At 40.9% G+C, this 14,296-nt stretch overlaps 1 long non-coding RNA gene across 1 annotated transcript; it reads right to left on the bottom strand.

Annotated features, from left to right (window-relative positions):
* Nucleotides 1–1,904: 1,904 nt before the first annotated feature.
* LOC103722594 lies at nucleotides 1,905–8,930 on the bottom strand. The gene is made up of 3 exons (XR_005509012.1): nucleotides 8,684–8,930; nucleotides 3,256–8,578; nucleotides 1,905–1,944 (listed from the first exon to the last, which is right to left on the bottom strand). It is a non-coding gene; the product is annotated as an uncharacterized LOC103722594 (long non-coding RNA).
* Between the last annotated feature and the right edge of the window lie 5,366 nt (nucleotides 8,931–14,296).

Consider the following 14,296-nt stretch of genomic DNA (forward strand, 5'->3'; position numbering starts at 1 on the left):
AAATTTGAATTTCAAATTGATGGATATTATAGTGCTCTGGGGTCCCCTCAAACCAAGACTCATAGGTACCACTAGATTTGAGATAAATATATATTACTACAGATGGAGTTTTAGAAGAAAAATCATGTTCGAATTGTGGTTACCAATTGACAACATTAGAGTGGCTATTTAAATCCCCACTAATGGCTATGACTATGCCATTAGATGACTATACTTAATTAGAATTAAGCTAAACAAGAAACTTCAATAAGGATATATGTGGACTTTTGGCTGGGTGGTATATCGAGTTAAAAATTAGCCTCGGCTTTAGGTCGGGCTTTAGGCTTGGCTTAAAAGGTCTCATGATTGAATTTAGGTTTAGGTTATGGAGGCCAAACAGAAATCAGGCCTAACCTAAAGCTCGCCACTAAACTCCGCCCCCCACCCATCCTGATCCCACTCCTTTAATAAATTATTCATTAGACTAAGTTCACATGGACTAGTCCAGCCAGAAAGCAACACGTAGAGTAGTAATTACTTTTTCCTCTTTTTTTTTCTTTATATGTGTAATAGCAATATGCGCCATGATGAATTTAGCAGCAGTGCAAAGTGTACGTGGTTCAACTAATAAGGTTTCCTAAAATGCTTATCTAGGGTGCTATAACTAGGCTTTGACTATGCACTAGGATTTTACCAACAGTATTAGTACCCTAATAAATCCATGTTTTACATATGCCATACCTCTTTGAAGTATTGATAAAGTATTTTTATTTTATTCATGGATGTTTTTGGACAATTGACAATAGCATGTGATGCCTATTTGGTATTAGGTATCCAAGATCTATAGGAACAAATAGGAAACATTGTTGTTTGATTGGTAATTGATGGAGAACAAAGACTCCAGATCCCTATTCCTTATAACTATGTTTGGATGGTGAAATGGGAATGGAATAAGCTAGTTATTCTATCTTATTCCATGTTTCGTTCACAACGAAACATTCCTACTTGGCCATTTAGTATAGGCCAATTTTGTCCCCAAAAAAAAAATCTACCTCAAGGTCCCTAGAACCATGCGGTGAATGAACTCGAGGTTACAGAGCTTCCTAGCTTATCAAGGTCCCCAGATCGCCTCTAACCATTGCCCGCTCCTGATCTCTATAGCAGATTGCATCAGCCATCGACCCTCGTTCTTCTTTAAGAAGATGTGGTTGTCGTACCCCAAATCCTAGGACATTGTCTGAGAGGCTTGGACGATGCTGGTGCGAGGTGATGTCATGTAGAAGGTTTCGTGCAGGTTGGAGCTTACCAAGCGCAAACTCCGCAGGTAAAACTGCATGGTAGTAGAGGATATATTAGGAGGCCGGAGAAGGTGGAGGTGTCTATTGCTGAGCTTTAGGGGAGGGAGGATAGTATGGGTGGGCTGCCGGAGGCCGACTTGGGTGTACTGCTGTCACGACCCCTCCCCCGATCCGGCGGACCGCCACGACGGTCCTACGGTGCGGGTAGGCATAAGGCCACCAGCCACCACGTAGAACCCTACTTACTTATCATAATCATTAATAAATTCCTGAAAATTTTGGCATGATATATGCACAAAAACCTTTTTTCTATATTTACCTGTCAGGATATATCAATACATACAACAATTCTACCTGTCAGAGCAGTAATCACATAATCTATCACATAATAAATCTGGACAATATATAGCAATACATTATCATAGGCACACGACTGATCTGCGCGCGCGTGCGCGCACACACACAAACACATATATATATACCTGTTTCCTAATCTATCCATGGTAAACCCATATCCACAACAGGATCTATGACTGTACCTATACACTATATACAACAGAAGGTTTATAATACACCAAAAGGTATAAACCTCTATCTATATTATACTATGGAGCGGCACAGCTAGCAGGTAATCTCTAACCCTGCTCCTCTCTATACAACACTTGCCCTGCAATCAAAAATACCAAACTGGAAAGTGAGTAAATGAATACTCAGTGAGTGGTGTAGAGAGTACTATGCATATGAGACAGAATATAATCATGGCTTGAGATGAAATCTCAAGAGGATATGAATGGTGATCAATAACAAGATGAACATGAACTCAACATATGAAATATGGAGTAAATCATCACAATTTCACTATAGTCATAGTCAACTCATCTGGAGCATATATAGGATAATCAAATAAGCATGTATGATAACATAAATATGCTCAACAGGTCATAATACTGAAACATATAAATCAGATGTCAATAGACTGAACATCAACAAGACAGCTATCGGAAGGTGGGTCTTACGCTCCAGGCGAACCACAACTTCCTACTATCATCTTACATCTGAATATTAAACGGCACCTCGCGGGGTCTTACTTTGCCCAGCGGCAAGCCATACTGCACCTCGCGAGGTCTTACTATGCCCATATGCAAAGTCATCACTAGACAGCTGTCGGAAGGTGGGTCTTACGCCCCAGGCGAACCACAACAACTCCCTACTATCACATGCATATGCAGAATAAGACACCACACTGATCATGTAAATGCTGGCCAGTATCCAGAACAGAAATTCATAGAAATATCTCACATCTGTATACTAAACGGCACCTCGCGGGGTCTTACTTTGCCCGGCGCAAGCCATACTGCACCTCACGGGGTCTTACTATGCCCGGCGGCAAGCAGATATAAGTCGCAGGATCGGCCGATCCTACGCCTAGGGTCGTGTCCCCCCTAGGAAGAGACTGGGCTCCGCCCACCCAGAAGGCTACTATGTGCACACAGGCCGATGTCTAACCCCATCGACTATAGGTGCCCTGTAGATACTGCCAAGCCATGCATAAATGCCAAAATGCACCCTCCCTATACTCTACTAAAAAGGAGTATAATCAAGACTACCACTCACTCGACCACGACCCAATCATAAACTAACATCAGGGTTGAGAGTGAGGGGTCAAAGGAGTGCAATGCAACTCAATATACCACTGAAAAGGCTCTACAAGTCTTTGAAATAGAGGAAATGAAATCAATTTACAAAAGAAGTCATTTCACAATTCGGAACCAATTTGACTATTCTTCTACCCCTTGTAATTCCTCTCAATGTTCCCTTAAATGCATGTACAGAATAATCAAGCATGGAGAACGAAATATAGAGAATTCTATCACAACAATCAATTAATAAGCTCAAGTGGAATCAAGTCACACTTGGCAACAATCATGAAAATGAATAAGGAATGTGCTCATGGTGCAAAGTACAAACTTCTACTCACCCGTCAATCTGGCACAGCCCTGATACGCCTTTAGAACTTTACAGTAGGCAGCAGGGGACTTCTTCTTCTTCTTGTTCCCTAGCTTCTTGCCTAACTGAAACATACATTAATCATGCTCTTAGTCTTGTATCAAGGACTCATAATCTATGTATCAATCATAAACATAGAAAACTTTAGTTGACTCAACTCCCCCTTTCCTAAATCTTTTCTTTTCTTCTTTTTTTATTAATTAACTCACCATTTATATGTATTAGGGACTCCCTTGCATGAGTACAAGGTCCCCCTTAGCCTAATCTAGGCTTAATACCCTATTATGGCATGAAATTTCTTACTTTTCCACCCGGATGAACAGTAACCCGGACCGACAGCTGGTTACTTCATCCCGAGTTTGATCCACTTTCCGAACTCCATTTTTTATGAATTTTATACCCAATGTTCTACACTCATAGAGGTTTTCAAAATGGTAAGATACATCATCATCGAAGGCTGATTGACCTCCGAAATAATTCACCGAAGTTGGGACTTCGACACAGTTTTTCCGCAATCTCGGAAAAACTTGTTGAAATTTGATTCTTCCTCTTTTAACCACCTCTAAAACTGTCATCTACCCTTTCTATAGCCTAAATTCTTTAGAATACTAGGTAGGGATGGGTATTTACCCTTTTCTTTTGGAGGATTGGGTCTTTGCGTAGAGGGGAAGGAGACCTACGCTTTTTCCTTCAGCTGGCAGCGCAACCGGAGCTCCCTTCCACCTCGAATCCCTTCCTCTCTCTCTTTCTCTTCTTCTCTTTCTTCCTCTTTTCTTTTCTTCCACCGCCTGAGACTCCCTCTCCTTCTCTGTTTCACTCCACCGCCTGAGACCACCAAACCCCATTTAAATCACATCAAAACACCAAAATTTTCTATTTTGCCCTTGCCACTTTAACGGATCTACAATTATGCCATTATCTTTTGATTCCTTCCAATTTTACCCCTTATATATCAATGCATCTTTAATCATGCCATTAGTTCCTGATTTCCAATATTACTCCTCTCTAATTACTTAATAATTATTCTATTCTTTATATATATATATATATAATTTCCGGGGTTATTACAACTGCGACACAAACTCGCCACGCACCACTCCTTACTAAGGCAGTAAAAGATGTTCTGGAGATAGAAGTCCCAGATCCTATGGATGAAGGAGGGCGACAGGAACACCCGCTTCTTCCACCGGTGGACCATCATCAGGAGATAGAGGAGTATGATTCGTTCCTTGAGGGACAGGGTTGGGCAGCGGTTGGAGGAGTAGAGTGTGATCTGACGTGTATTGGTGGACTTCTTTAGACCCAGGTGGACGGAGGATGGCAATTTCATGGGAGACACCTTGCTTATGCAGCCGGACACTATGGCGGGGGCAGCAGAGAATGCTGTCATGGTTGGGGCAATCTCCGAGGCTGAGATCAGGGGACAGTTTGGGCTTTGAGGGAGGACAAAGCTTCAGGGCCTGATGGCTTTCCCCTCTTCTTCTAGAAGTACTGGGGTATTATTGGGAGGGCAGTGGTGGAGGCAATCTAATTATTCTTCAGCACTACGATCATGGTTATCCTGATTTCGAAGCGGCACGATGCAGCGGAACCATGCCACTACCGGTCTATCAGTCTGTGCACCACCCTTTACAAGGTGGTAGCTAAGATTCTGGTAGGCAGGATGAAGCCCCTACTGCCCAATCTCATCTATCAGGAGCAGGGGGCTTTTATTGGAGGGCAGAGCATCACCGATAATGTTATGATCGCCTAGAAGATGATGTAGAATCTGCACCGAGCTCCGAGGCGGCGTTGCTATATGGCAGTGAAGCTTGATATGGAGCGAATTTATGACAGAGTCTTGTGGAGCTTTCTCAGGCGGGCGATGGAAAGCTTTGGGTTCCATGAGATGTGGATTGCCAGGGTGCTAGGTTGCATGTTGGGGCCATCCTTCTCAATCCTTATTAATGGCACACTATTGCCTTTCTTTCGGTCAACCATCGGACTGCGCCGGATTGTCCCTTATTTCCGTATTTATTCATCATTTGTGTTGATGCTCTTTCCCGCGCCTTACGGATTGCTTGTAGGGATCAGAAGCTAGACGCTTATGTTCCAGCCCCCAAGGGCCATTCGATTTCTCACCTTTTATCTTCTCCTGTCTAGGGCAAGCGTGAGGGATATTCGAGCCCTTATAGGGGTTCTGAAGGATTACTGTGATGCGTCTAGTCAGAGGGTGAACTTCTACAAATCCACAATCTGCTTCAGTCTGAGTACGGAGCTACGAGTTCAGTAGGAGATCTGTGCACTTTTTGCCATGAGGGAGCAAGAGGGGCCCTGGTGCTATTTGAGTGTCCCTATCTCTGAAAAGAGGCTACGAGTGTTCGAATGTCTAGATGTGGTTCAGCATGTCCAGAAGCAACTAGAGGGCTGAGAGCAGCCTCGCTCTCCATGATGGGCAAAGCGGCCTCGCTCTCTTGTGCTCTATACCAGTCTACCTCATGTCCAACACCATTGTTCCGAAAATAGTGCTGATGAGGATCGAACGGCTTCTTTGAAACTTTCTCTAGGTCTTTTGGCGGGGGCCACGGGGTGCATCTTGTATCCTGGGAGTCTATTTGCCAGCCGAGCTGGCAGACTGGGTGTGCAATCTTTCTTAACAAGGAGAGAGGCACTGATCGCCCGACATACTGTTAGATTCGTCTTGGAGCCTCAGTACTTTTGGAGTCAGTTGATGGCAGCCCGGTATGGTCCTACTCAGATAGGTGAGATACCAACTATGGGTCGGAGATGCTCCTCCATTTGGCGGAAAATCTATAGGTATGTGCCTTTGGTCTTGACTAACTGTTGATGGTTGATCGGTGATGGGTAGAGTGTGGATGCAGTGGAAGACTTCTGGATGGGCTCGCTCCTGATTAGGTGCTGGCCGACCATGGTCAACGTCGACGCCCCGAGATGACTTCGAGTTTGCGACCTTCTTTGACCCGGAGGGACAGGATGGGATACCACCCGGATAGCCCAACTGTTTGGGGACCAGTTATGGAGAGGATCCGGTCAGTGTCAATTCTAGGATGTGCCAGCCCCTATGTGAGGGTGTGGAGCTCGACCTGCAGATCCAGGGTTAAGGTAAGTGATGTCTACAGCACTCTCCCGAGTGAGCAGCACCCGGGGGTGGATTTTGCCTGGGTCTGATGCTTCGACCTACATTCGAGGGTAGCCTAATTTCTCTGGAAGCTTGCTTAGGGTTGGCTCCCGACGAGACTGATCCTGAGTGAAAGCAGTCTGGATATTCACCCCCAGTGCCCCCCATGTCAGGTGGTTGAGTCTGTGGACCATGCCTTGTTCCAATGCCTACGTGCGAGGAGGATTTGGGACCTTGCCATGATCCCACCGGAGGTTTGGTGCCACTTGGCGTCATTTCTGCAGGTGATCAGACAGTGGGCGGTCACCCCACGATCCAGGTAGGCGGCTACAGTGGTGACCTATATAGCATATCATATTTGGCTATCCAAGAATGTCTAGACATTGGGTGAAAACTGCCTCCCACCGAGATTCGTTGTCGAGCGAGCCCAGAGTCAACAACAGAGATTACTCAGTCGCATCTGTTGGATGGACCTTTGATAGCTCGGGGCACCTAGAACTCATCTTTTGCTCATAAAGCATCTCGCACGGTATTTTTCACCTGAGATCTCCCACCCCCAAGCTTTCTCAAGATAAACTTTGACAGATGTGTACTGGATGGCGGAAGTAGGGGAGGTGCTGACTTCATCATCAGAGGTTCAAACTCTAGGGTGATTAGGCTGATGGTTGTCAGATCTTCGACATCTCGATCTCAGAGGCTGAGTTGAGGACGGCTTAGGCCGGCTTGAGCTATGCTTGGCGAGTACTATAAGCCAGTGCTATACTGCTTGAGGACGATTCGACAACAGTCAGTCATTAGCTGAATCCAGTAGAGCACGGAGGGGTAGGCGACTATCACCCACTGCTTAGAGATATCCGAACGATGGTTGGTGGTGGGATGGTCTTGCAGGCTAAGCGTGTTATGTGGCCAACCATTCTGAAGATACTCTTTGGATGAGGGAGAGGAGTTACCCGGTGCACTCCGAAATTTGTTATTTTTGACTTTTTTGGATGTATTCATACATGCACTGTATGATACACCCATCGTACCCAAAAAAAAAAAAACTAAAGGTATGTATAAGAAAAGCATGGCAATGTTACCACATTTCAATATACATCCATACTTGGACACTTCTAAAGAAGCAATACGTGAAAAATTTTGTTATACCACATATTCAAAAGATGATGAGGCTAAAGACTTATTCCTCCAACCAAACAACATCACGACATAATAACCGCAAACTTATCCATCTAACTTGACACAGAAAAATCTTTGTTCTATAGAATAGCCTTAATCCTCCTAAATTATTTCGCATAACTTTCCCTTATCCCTCCTAAGTCCCTTACAATTAACTTTGATAGAGCTGTTTCTACTCATGATAAATTTGGCTCCTCATTAGAGAACTCGAAGGTTGGGTGCTGTATACAAAGTGAAGATAACTTCCACGCGCCAATGAGATAATCCAAATACATGTTGCTCAAAATCGCACATGCAATTAAAAATCAGATTTGTTTTCGACACAGTTAGCTGTGTTTGGAATCCATCTGATTGACCAATCCCTTCTAATCCCACAAACACAGAAGGTGACTCAACTACAATGATCGATTAAATTCAAAAATGGCACAGCAATGACAATCAGCATCCGCTGCTTCAAAATATTTACAAAATTTTAAAAAAGCTTGGCGCTTGAATTTTTTTTTTTTTTTTTTTTTTTTTTTTTTGCTGCGCATCACTCGAGAGCCTCGAAACTGTTCCTCCGATTCCTAGGACAATTCTCTTGTAGGACAGGTCTAGGTCACTCATGCCCATGTGGTGTGAGTCCCCCACACCCGTGTGAGTCGCGGTATATACAAAAAAAATCCAATCATAATCTTAACAAATACGTTGTACCTCACAAAACCTGTAGCCATCTCACGCTACGAATCATATATATAAAAATATATATCCCACGAAAAATATATTAGTCTCTCTTCTTCCTAATTAAAGAGGAAGAATAAGATAAAGGGCAAAAGAAAAGCCACAGACGACGATATCAAGAACTCTAACGATCAACGGCAGGAACCGCCGGATGAACGGACGGATGTTATCTGTGCGCCGTGACGAGCGTCTCGATAAACCTCAAACCATCGAATCTTGGGGCGAATTTCTCCTCCCCTCCCTTCCTCGATCCCGCCTCCTTCCCCGAACCACGCGATCCCTACGATCCATTCGAAGAAAATCCCCAAAGAAAAAGGAAAAGGAATTAGGCGACGAAGATTGCTCGAAATCTAGGGTTCGGGTTTCGAAGGATCGATGAGGGTACCTCGTCGGGGGAGAAGCAAGGGTCGGCCGCGGCGCGGCGATCGAGGCCGAAGGCGAAGGCTGCCGAAGAGGCGGCAGCAGCGATGGACGCGGCGAGGAACCTGGCCTTCTTCATCTCCTCTTCCGATGATGGCGAAGGCGACGATGAGATCTCCGGGATCTCGTTAAACCCACAACCTCCTCCTCCTCCTCTACCTTTACCTCTTCTTTAACCTACACCCCAATTCCACGCCCTCTCTTCTCTTATAGATCCCCCTCAACTCTCATTCCAAAGTTTAAGTTGGATTTGATTGGGGTTTCAAGTCCGGGTGGTTTCGAACCGACTTCGTGTCGGCAACGCAACCGTGCGTCGGGACACCCAATGAGAGTGCGACACGTTTGCAGGCCTGGACCCAGAAGCTTGCGCCCAGGCTCGACGCCGCGAGGACAAAAAGGATAAAAGTTTAATACACCTGTTTCTGAGCACCCCACCGTGCACCCTTTGGTTGTCTCGAGTACTCCAGCCCCCGGACAGCGTGGTTCCGCGTAAGGTAGGCCGTGAGAGTCCCGCCAGCTTCTCACTCGGTCTACGGAAAGCGAAGTTAAAAAAAATTATTTCGCATTCGAGAACCGGGAGGCTTCGCATACTCGGTCAATCGCTCTCTCAGTCCACGTCTTTAATTAATTAATTAATTTTTTTGGGGGATTTTCTTCCCTTCCGGCTTTCTGGTGGTGATGGGAGCGCGTGACCCATCTGATTGGTCGAAAGAATTTCTTTTGGTGAAATATTTTTATTAAAAAATTAATATTCAAAAGTATAACTTCTTAAAAAAATAATTTTTATATATTTAGTTGATAAAAATAATATATTTTAAATTAGTTTATATTTGGTTGAGTATTTATTTTTTAATAAAAATTATGTAAAATACCTGTTTTGCTCTTAATAAAGGAATAGATCTTAGCCATTTTATTTAAAAATTTAAATATATTTTTATAAATAAATTATTCTAATTTTCAGTAGAATTGGATTTTTTGTGTTTTATATTTTTTTTACAAAATGTGAAGATCTTATTTCTATAGAAAACAACTTTTTAATTTATCTTTTTGAAAATTCCAATCAAATAAAATATTTCTTCTTTTTTTTTTTGTTGATTATACTTTTCTCCTTTCTTTTTCCACGAGCCAAATAAGCCTAAAAATGTATCAGCAATTAGGTAGGAATTGCAATGCTTAACTATTTAATTTATTTAACTTATTTCAACTTGATCAAGTTAACTTATTCTCTGACATCAACTATTATAATAAGTGACTTCCTCCGTCAAAGCTATTATTCCATGCCATTCGAGGGACAGAGAGTTCATGCGGGCATACCCAGATCTCCCATATATTAGATATTTCCACGAGGTATATGTACTTGTTCCAGCGAATAAGATGGAAGAATTCGATTAAGATGAAGAGTATTTTTGATTGAATAAAATAATCAGATTAATAAGTAGATCGAGTTTTGGTTGAAAGATTTTTGATCCATCAAACATGTGGCTCGATCCTACCTTAACCTAATCGGCCACAACTAAAATTATTAGTCCTCTGTTTTTCCAGATTGGTCCCTCAAGATTCAAAGATTGGGATTGGGAACCTAGATATTTCTTAATATGTGGATCCAAATACGAGTGCAACTTTGGTTTTAAAGCGAGGCAAGTAAATTTGGGTGGTCCAGAGAACTTTGACGGGCAGCTTCTAGAGGCCGACTTTTATCAGATACTTTTCTTTAGAAACGGAATTCTTGAGGAGGAGGTGGGAAAGAGAAATGGCATCGATTCTATTGGTTGGATGTTCGTCGTCAATGCATTGTTTTGACAAAGGACGGCCCCCCCATCACAGGTTTATTGAGCTTTAAGCAATTCAATGCATTGTTTTAACAAGGATGGTCCCCTCATCACAAGTTTATTGAGTTTTAAGCAATTAGATATGGTGGTGAAGCCACAAGGAAAGTAAAATTATTCTAGAGTTGATCTCCATTATTATTACTATTTATTATTTGTGATTTTATAATAAATATGTTTTTTTAAAAAAAAGAAAATTTTTTGACAACAAGAAGACTTTAAACTAGATCTTTAGTATTATCATCAAGAAAGATTTTTAGATAATCATAATTTTCAGTTTTATAATGACAAAATGTGAAGAAAGCCCAGATTGGAGGAAAGATGCTCTGTGCCCCTTATTTTGTATTGCTGTATGCTTTGTGCATATATACAAGTGTTCGAAGTAATTAATGGCTACAATTAAGAACTAAAGGAAGAAAGGAACAAAAGAAAGACAGAGCTAAATAAGAGAAACAGCTATATTACTAGCCGATCATACATTACGATATAAAGAATGTTGATTTGTGATGCTTGGATCTTGACCTTTTTATTTTAAGCGACAATATCAAATATCATTTTTCTCTTAATTTGCACGGCATGCATGTATCAAATATTAATATTTTGTTATGTACAGATACTCCTCATGAAAACTGAAATGCAGGTGATATTACTCTATCATCCATTTAAATAGATAAACCATAAAATGAAAAAAAATAGTATAGTAAATTGATAACCGGTTCCTCCATGGACCAGGTTTTAACTTTTTTAGTTTCTCTTGATTATATTATGTGTAGAGATAATATAATTATGTATAGAAAAAATATAACTTTGTGCAAGAATCAATATAAATATATACAGTATATGTAAATCCTGCATAAATATATAGAATCAGATCCGGCCAAAGAAAGAAGTGCGTATTAAATTTTTGCGAGGGGTGAGGAGTTGAGAACTCCAAGAAAGTGTGGGCTGTCGTAAAGTATAATTGGGAGGCAAGAGCGCCGTTCGGCGCTCCCGGGTTGGCGCTTGGCTTGGCGGGGACTGAAAAGACTCGTTCATGCCGTACTGTCCTAAACTTTTTGGATACAATCAAGAGTCGTGGCTGTGACCATCTCATGCAGTTAGATTAAGTTATTTAAAATAAAATTTGTCATCAATTATTGTCTGCTGGGCCCAGCACGCGAAGTTCCTGCAGATGCCGGCGGCAGCTAAAGGGTTGGTAGTTTATGATCCAAAATATTATTTCAATCCGTAAACGATCTTTTAAATAAATTTAAATTTAGTATAAATAAATTTAAATTATAAATAAAAAAATTTATCAAAACTTATTTATTAAATTGATTGAATTCAGAACTTTAATTTATTTAACCCATTTTTATCTATTTAATAATTAAATTAGATTAATTATAATTTGACCTATTTAAAATTAGATAGTTTTTTGAGATTTACGACATGACTCCATGCTGTTTAAAAGATGGCACTCCTAGTGATCGAGCCAAAATTCTATTATTTGGCACCTCAAACGAGCCAATCAAGTCGAATTTTTTTTTTAGATAAAATTTTGACAGCATATATTTCTCCATTCGAGAAAAATCAGACGGAGCGACGGAAAGTATAGTTGATTTAGAAGTCGAGATTTACCGCCTAAAGAAATTTAATTTTTTCGAGTTTATTTCTACTAATAATGTCTATTTTAGAAAAGAGAGACCAACTAGAATTAGAAAGAGGAATTCGATCCGAAATGTGCAAAGATGGATCTCACCATTATAAATAAAGGTGGTATATCTTATTTTATTGATTATCAATGAAAGAAAAGAAGATTTAAGCCCTAGTTTTATAATTCTTTTATCTTCGATTTTTTTTTTTTTAGAGATTCGAGTTAAGCAAGTTGAAGAAAATTTTTATTTCTTCCTGATTGGATTATCAACTCCATAACCGGTCCTTACGAGCTTTATTCGTATTACTATGATGAGCAACAACATCAATATCAACTTCATCATTGCAAGATGAACAACAACATATGTTCAGGCTCTTGATTTAGAGACCTAGCTCATTTACAAGAAAGCAATCACTTCATTTGTAGAGTAAAGCTCTAAGGGCGTATTGAATGATCGGTGTCACATTTATTTTTGATATACAAACTCCTCCCAATCTATGAAGAAATTATTAGTTGAACCAGATTTATCGCTGAGCTGGTGAACCAGTACAACTGTAAAAGAACATGCATGGAAATAAAAAGAGCATGATATACACTGATTTATATATATTGCTTCGCAGTTAGACTGGTCCATCAGCTCAGCTGATGTGGTCCAAAAAATAATTTCAGATGTTCCGTGATAATTTCACCTGTTCCATGATAGTCTCCCTTCACCATTTCCACATTTTAAGCATTGATCAAGTTGGATGTCTGGAGATCGACAATGACAACCAAACAGGTTAAGAGGATAAGCCATGTGAATAAGACGTTCAATCCCGGGCTTGGATGGCGATGTAACAAAGTGACCATAAAGAGTGAATGGACTCAGTGTCATCTCAAAGCAGCACTTCAGAGGGTCTATTCTTGAGCCGTTCTCTCGGCTATCAAAATAAAATGCCAATAAAATAAACTTTTGCTAGCAAAATACCTAATCATTAAATAAAATTCAATATAGAATAATTAAGAACAAGATAAAATTATAATTTGGCCCTTCGGCTTTGCATGAGTTTCATTTAATAATTCTTGACTTCAAAATTTTTTAACTGGGTTTTTAAGTTGGTCGGCCGACTCAACGTGATCCTTTCGTCCATTCCTGTTAGCATTATTTGGAGGAACTGTGTCTTGTGTATATCTAGAGGATATACTAAATACTTTTCAGGACTCAACATACTTGGTATCATTTAATAAAGAGGTTCGAGTCCTATCTACTCATTGTAGATTCTATCTATAAGAGAAGGTCAAAATGGAATACATTATGGGCAGTAGATAGAGGCCTTGCCTGGATACAATGGATTTCTAATTTTGGTGTTACAAATTGTGCTGCCAATCCCTGCATGGAGATGGCTAGGACCATGTAGAAGGAGACACAAATTGTAACTAAATCACAAACCATCATGAGGCAAGGAAATATGCTAATCCAAGAAGGCTATATCAAAAGGTAATGCATTCTTGCATTTCATTAAAACTTGTGGATGACATGTGTTAGCTACTGACTTTACATTCAATTTTACTTCAGGTGATTTGAACCAGCATTTAGAGACTTTGATATAGTCATGCATTTCCACTTCGCACGTTAGATATCATCAACATTGTTATAATTTTGGTGCTCTCATCGCCATTGGAACCAAGGGGAATTGGGAATCAATAACTGCGATGAGCGCCACATCACCGAACATTGAGTTTGTTTGTGTGAAGAAGTACCACTGGTGGCCTCTCCTTCAGATCTGAATTGTATTACAAAAGAATGATGCATCTTCATCAACTGTTGGATCAGGCAATAACCACTTTGAGATCTATACATATAGATAGATGGATATAAAAAATTGAAGTGCTTTGAGAGCTGTGCAAGAACCAACCTAAAGGTTTACATAATTAAAATTTATTATTATTACCACACACCACCCCTCTTGCCCTCAGGGACCCAGCAACATTGCCTCACCACCATCCTATGCTTGTACCGTCCGAAGGGAAAGAGAACCTGAGATCGTTAAACGATGCTGGAGGAAGGGGTGAAGTAGTTCGAGAGCCCAAAGGCATGACCAAGAGAACGCCAAGAATTCGAAAAAAAGGCCCTATAACA

This window comes from Phoenix dactylifera, unplaced genomic scaffold, assembly GCF_009389715.1.
Source record: "Phoenix dactylifera cultivar Barhee BC4 unplaced genomic scaffold, palm_55x_up_171113_PBpolish2nd_filt_p 000742F, whole genome shotgun sequence".
Taxonomy (NCBI): Eukaryota; Viridiplantae; Streptophyta; class Magnoliopsida; order Arecales; family Arecaceae; genus Phoenix; species Phoenix dactylifera.